This window comes from Camelus ferus, chromosome 26 (assembly GCF_009834535.1).
Source record: "Camelus ferus isolate YT-003-E chromosome 26, BCGSAC_Cfer_1.0, whole genome shotgun sequence".
Taxonomy (NCBI): domain Eukaryota; kingdom Metazoa; phylum Chordata; class Mammalia; order Artiodactyla; family Camelidae; genus Camelus; species Camelus ferus.
The window spans coordinates 12,277,510-12,283,773 of record NC_045721.1 but is presented as its reverse complement, the minus strand read 5'-3'; the positions used below and the strand labels follow the sequence as shown (position 1 = coordinate 12,283,773).

The following is a 6,264-nucleotide window of genomic DNA, read 5'->3' as shown; positions in this document are numbered from 1 at the left end:
ATCAGTCTATTGTATCTTTTGTTTAGTTTGGGGGTGGATTAGGTTATATTTCTTTTGGGAGAAAATGCAGCAAAGTTTGGCAGTTGGGAATTTTTTTTTTTCTCAGAAAATGAGAACTTTGAAGCATGCAATGAGCTCATATAATTTAAGATTTCTCCTGTAATTTCTGTATTTTGTCCTAATTTTGGTGCTACTGTGTAACCATGATTAAATGTGATAGTCAAAACAAAGAGGACCAGAACTCATATGCTATTATTTCATTTACTGTATTGAGAAAAAAGTTCAAAGAGGAGGGATAATAGCGTTAGTATTGTATGGAGACCATTTTCAATCGTCTGTTTTAAACATCACTTCTGTTAAGATGTGTGCTTTAAAAACCTTAGTTTACTCTATATATTTATACTTGCTCAAGATGCTTGTCTTATGAAAAGCTGGACATACTGTTCCTCTTAAATATTATGACCAATGAAACTAAAGAATTCAAATTGATTTAAAAGTCATGATCACTACATTTTACAAGATGATTATCTTATAGTTTATCCATTCTGGACTTTCCATTATTCAATTTTGAGGATAAGAGTAGAAAAATGGCTATTTGCTCACACACTCCTACACAGACATACATCATCACACACAAATGCACATATATGTGCAATGCTGAATATACACACATACTAATCGTCATATATTTATTTGATGCTGCATTTCTTTATTTCCTCCTTACACTCAAAATAAGAACCAGCATAACTTAAGACAATGACAAACTGTATCTTTAAGAGATATAATTCCCAGTGCAAATACCTTGCATGCTTTGAGAGTGACATTATTACTCATAGGTTTCAAAAAAGCAGCAGGGTCTGTTTAAAGTTTTGTTTTTTAAGTCACTATTATTTTTTTTTCTTTGCTGCCCAAATATCTCTATACACTGGTTTGGATATTAGAAACAAAACAAAACCAGAATCATTTACACTCCTCACAAAAGCTTTCAGATGTTAAATCTAAATAGAAAATAAATGAGTGCTTTTCACTTTGGGGAATCATATCTAGTCTATGACTTAAATTAATCTCCAAAAAAGTTCTGGATGGTTCTAGTAAGCAACCAGACACCTGCATACTTACTTCCAGTAGATCTTTGCACCGTTTACCAACCATAGTAAATGCCTGGTGTTTGGCAAACTCTTTTTTCTTATTAAGTGGAGGTGTTGGAGAGTAAAGATTGGCGGTGGATATTAAGCCAGATAATCCCAATGCAGGGCTTTATTAGTGTTTTCAGAGCACTGGCATATTGCTAAAAGAACAGCTACTGAAGACAGAACTTACAGAAACTGAAAATGTTGCTGTTGCTTCTTATAGTTACCAAGCAGAAGCTTACCTTCTTTGGGGGAGTCACGTGACAAATTTTAGCAGGAAGGGCTAGTACCATGGAACATTTTATTGAGCGTGATTCTAGAACAAAGCTCAGGCTCTCCAGGAAGGAGTGGCACGATGGATTGTAACATCAAAGGTTCTGGAGTGCTTCGTGAATGGCAGTACCTGTGCAACTGTAGCAGTGAGCTGGTCTCTGAGGTCTTTCAGCGCAATACTGGGCCTCAGTTTCCCGAACTGTATAATAAGGGGGTCACATTCAAAATACTTTTAAATGCATCAGTGTTACCTTAATATCCTTTAAAATTATAGTGTTTAATTTTGTGCTATATAGAATTTACTTTTACACTAATGTGGAAGTATAACATACAGAGCAATGTACTGAAATGAAAGGAATAAAGAACAGAGGTGAAGGCTGTCCAACACTTGATAAATTATGGTCCATTACACAATTCAGAGCACACAATGGAACTCCCTGGGTAATGAGAGTTATCTGAGCTCTAGACAACAGTTTTACTTGATAACTGTTCAAAGAGAGAAGTAAATGAATCAACACTGGTTAAGTATATATACTTTTTTAACACTGAATTAAAACTATTTATGTTACTCCTTTATCATCTCAAATATTTATTGGATAAAATTTAATTAATCCCAATTTTATAGGCAAAAAAGATGTGATTTGGAGTGGTTAAGCACATCACCCGAAATACTTTTTTGTGTTTTAGATTTAAGGCGTGCATTTGCTCATTTATTCACTAAATGGTGACAAGTATCTCCATATATCAAGCACTATTCTGCTGTTCTAGACACTGGTAAACAGTGGTCATCCCAGCAGATAGAGAAGATTATGACTCTTGTGAAGTTTGGGCTGGCAAGGGAATGCAGACCACACATAATGTAAAAACAAATAAACAAGATAATGTGGTAATGTGAAAAGTTCTACGAAGAAAATAAGCAATGAGAGACTGACAGGGTGAGTCTCACTCATTATGATAAGCAGTTTAAGAGGAATAAGAACCTCATAATTTCAAAGGCTTCAGTCAGGACATTTTCTGGGTGTTGTGCAGTAGGATCTGTGCTGACCCAACCATGTGAAAACCAGGGTACCGAGTAGAACAGTCATGAGAACAGAGACTGGGAACATTTATTTGATTTCAATAATATGAACAGTGCTTTACTAGAGAAATATAAAGCAAGAATAAATCTACACTGCAATTGTTAAATCTACAGTTGGATTCTAAGTCAAAACTGATTTGCAATTTTAATTACAATCTCTTATGAGATTTTGCATTTTGGCCTTGGACACACTCACTGTCTTTTAACACAGACCATTTTTACCCCTGTTGATTTTTATCTCCTGGCTGCATGTGGGAAATTATGTGTTTGAGTACGAACATAATCCATTACCCCGCAACAACAAAAAGTTTTGTATTATGGAATGCCTCTCCCCAGCATAATAAATCTCAGAATGTAGAATGTTTTTCTAATGATATAAAATACGAGCTTTGATGTCCTGAAAAAAAAAAAAAAAAGACTGCTAATTTATTGTGCAATCACATTCTACCAGAAGGATTCCATTAGAATCACATTCTACTTTTGGATTCTGACCCTTAAAAAGTGCTGCTTGTGTTATGTCAAATGACTTATTAGCTGCTTTTACTTTTGATGTGTCTGTTAGAATAAGTTAATAAAACTGACCTAACTGTTATCACAAAATATATCCCAAGCTAAAGCAGTTTTGTCTCTGTCTGGGACCATGTAAGTGGGGTACGAGTTTGGTTATATTACTTTTTTTCTTAATTGGGCACCCTAATGTTTTATATTGTTAGGGTGCCTCCAGAGTACAGTCTGATAAATCTGCATGGCTGACCATATTGATTGATATAGTACTTGGAAGCTCTAATGTGTAACTTTCAAAATATTTAACAAATTATATGAAGAAGTTTGGACCAGATAATTTTCCAATTTAGAATCTTTGGATTTTATGATATTTTTAAAGGGTATGCAGACCAGGTCATTTCCTCTAATACAGCTTGTTATTATGCTGAAGGGTAATCTTAGCATAGTTACCATGGAAAAATGCCTGGTGATAAATACTTATTAATTGGAACAATTAAAACAGAGGAAAACAATTGAATCAGAGGACCAGTATCTAATATTATCAACTTAGAGGGAACCATCGTTTGCATCGCAATAACTCTCTGGTTTTCAAAGATGAACCAGTTCAGTTTGGAGCTATACCTCTTGTCAATGGTGACATGAAAAATAGATTCCCAGGCTCTGATTCATCAACTTTCCACGTAGCTTTAAAGAAAATTGATCTACCATATTTTCATCACCCCCTGAATGGGTATAGCCAAACAAACACAAACATCCTCTAGACTTCTAAAATGCATACATATTTGTGCTAAGAAGTAGTGTTTAAGCATCATTTGATAATTGGTTTTAAGTAACTTAGTTATTTTGTTAATAGTGGCCCAGAATAATCAGCTGTCCATATTGAAATTATGGTAAAAAAGTTGAAGAATTATTTATATTATTACAGATCAGAAAGTGGAAATAAAACTAATTGTACTTATTCTGACTCAACTTTATCTTTCTCAGTTTTTGTTCTGTGTTATTTATAACCAATGTCTTATTCCGCATTTTGCAAATGTTTACGTATGATTGTTTTCTACTTTACATACTCCTAAGAGTTGAAGATTGATCTAGTTGAATTAACGTGATGATGTGATAAATGCAAAAACTGTTAAATTTTTTTCTAGCATAAACTCTAAAGACAATATGCAAGATAAATTAGAGGAATATTTTAACATGGTGACTACATTGTCTAAAATGTATAGCTTTTTAATGTAGTTTAGCTACATATTTTCAAATTAAAGATGCATTGAAAATGTCAAAGAAAATTGACCTTATATCTGCAACATTGTGTTACACCATTCTGCAAAGGTAGGGAAATATATTTCAATCCATTTTGTGTAACAGCAAGACTTGATCTGAATTGTTGGGAAACAGTTTTAGCTTTTGGCCCACCTACCATGTTTCTAAGTCCTGTAATGCTGTGTGAATGGATAGTCAAAAAGAATTCAAATGTCCATTTACTGCATAACAATGGTCAGCCATTGTCTATAAAACACAGTATTCAAAAATGGCAATGAATTATAGGAACTATATTATATTTTGAAAATTAAAGAGAAATGAATAACTAAAAATATTAAAAGGTTAAAGGCAATTATTCTCATTAAAATGCATAATTTACTTTGAGCTGAAAGCCATTATTTGCAAATATGACCATCTAGAGGATGGCTTCAACAAATTATTTTCAGAGAAAATAAAAGACAAATAATACCTTTAAGTGTTGCAATTTCTGCAGGCTGGGCTTCTCAGTCCATGGTGTCAGGATTAGCCTGGTTTTTCATGACCTCAGAAAAGATGAATGATGTCAAAAATCAATAAACAAAAGGAAAAAAGTACATGGCTGAAAGCAGTAATTATTCATTGTTTGAGTAATTTGCATTTCTTCTGATTCTTATCATTTCTGAAGATGTATTTAAGTAATCATAATCTGGTACTTAACAGTTTTCATTTAATCCTCTACACTTTTCTCCAATTACGTTTATCCAATAGATAAAAATATAACTGTGACATTTTTCTTTACCCAAAGAATCCAACAAAATGGCCTTAACCTAAAACACCCAAATTTTCTATTTGGAAAATCTAACTACAGTAACAAAATACAGCTGCTTTCCAAAAGAAAAGATTGGATTTCCCTACCATAACATAGTTTCTGGAGTAAAACTTTCATCTTATACTAATAGAGATAAGCTCTATTTTTATGTGAAAAAAATGAGCCAGTTGATCTCAAATATAAGGCTTTTCAACAGAAATGACTTTGTGATTATTCAAGCTGTATAGGAAACTCTTTAGAATATAATTATGCTTCCCTAAAATTTATATTATCTAACACATACACCCTTAGTTTCCTTTGGGAGATTTAGGAGCAGTATGCTAACTCCTCACAAAGCTCAATGAAAGTCCATGTTTATTCATGATTACAAAGCTTGTTTGCAGAAAAACACATTGCTTATCCTAAGTATGCTGGAAGCAATGAGTACAAGTTATACTTTTTAGAGACAGACATTTTTATATATAAATTAAAAAATAATAATTGCTAATTTTTATAGCAAAGAAAAAATAAATTTCGGCTACAAAACTCTAGCTTCTGGGACAACATAATTTACAGCAGTAGAACTAATGTCCCTACATAATTTTAAGGTGTATAAGCATATTTTCCAAATATATAATATTGTACAGTTAATTTTAAAATATCACTTTAGTTAAATAATTGTTATAATAAAATATTTACATTCCAATAAAACTTCAAAATAGTATATTATATCCTTTAGAAATATGTTTTTACTGGGATTATTAGAAAAATATATAAATGTAATATATTGTAAAAATTTTTAATGTACTTTGGACTTTTAATATAAATGTAAATAAAAATATTTAGTAAACATTATAGCCAAATGTGATAACTTTGTCTTTCATACTAGATACAAGGCTTTTGTCATTGGAATAACATCGTTTATTTTAGGAAGAGAAAAATTTCCTGGGAAAATAGTGGTAAATAAATTATAAAGCATCAAAACATCTACCAACATGAAAGTCACTCAAAATGCAAAATGACCCTTTATCTCTGCTATGATAATATGCCTTTTATTGCTGAGAAGTGAGAATTATTCTGCAAATATGCATTTCCTTCAATTAGGTTTTCTCTAAAAACACAGCCTGTGGAAAAAGGCAAGATTTACCTCTAACCAAAATGGGCTATAAGTTTCTTAACGCACACTTACATGTATTACATTGGATTAGTGTTTACAAATGTTTCGCTGAACT

The 6,264-nt window shown here is 32.2% G+C and overlaps 1 pseudogene; it reads right to left on the bottom strand.

The window, feature by feature from the left end:
- Window positions 1-328: 328 nt before the first annotated feature.
- LOC102514144 overlaps window positions 329-6,264 on the bottom strand; it is a 302,117-nt pseudogene continuing 296,181 nt past the window's right edge.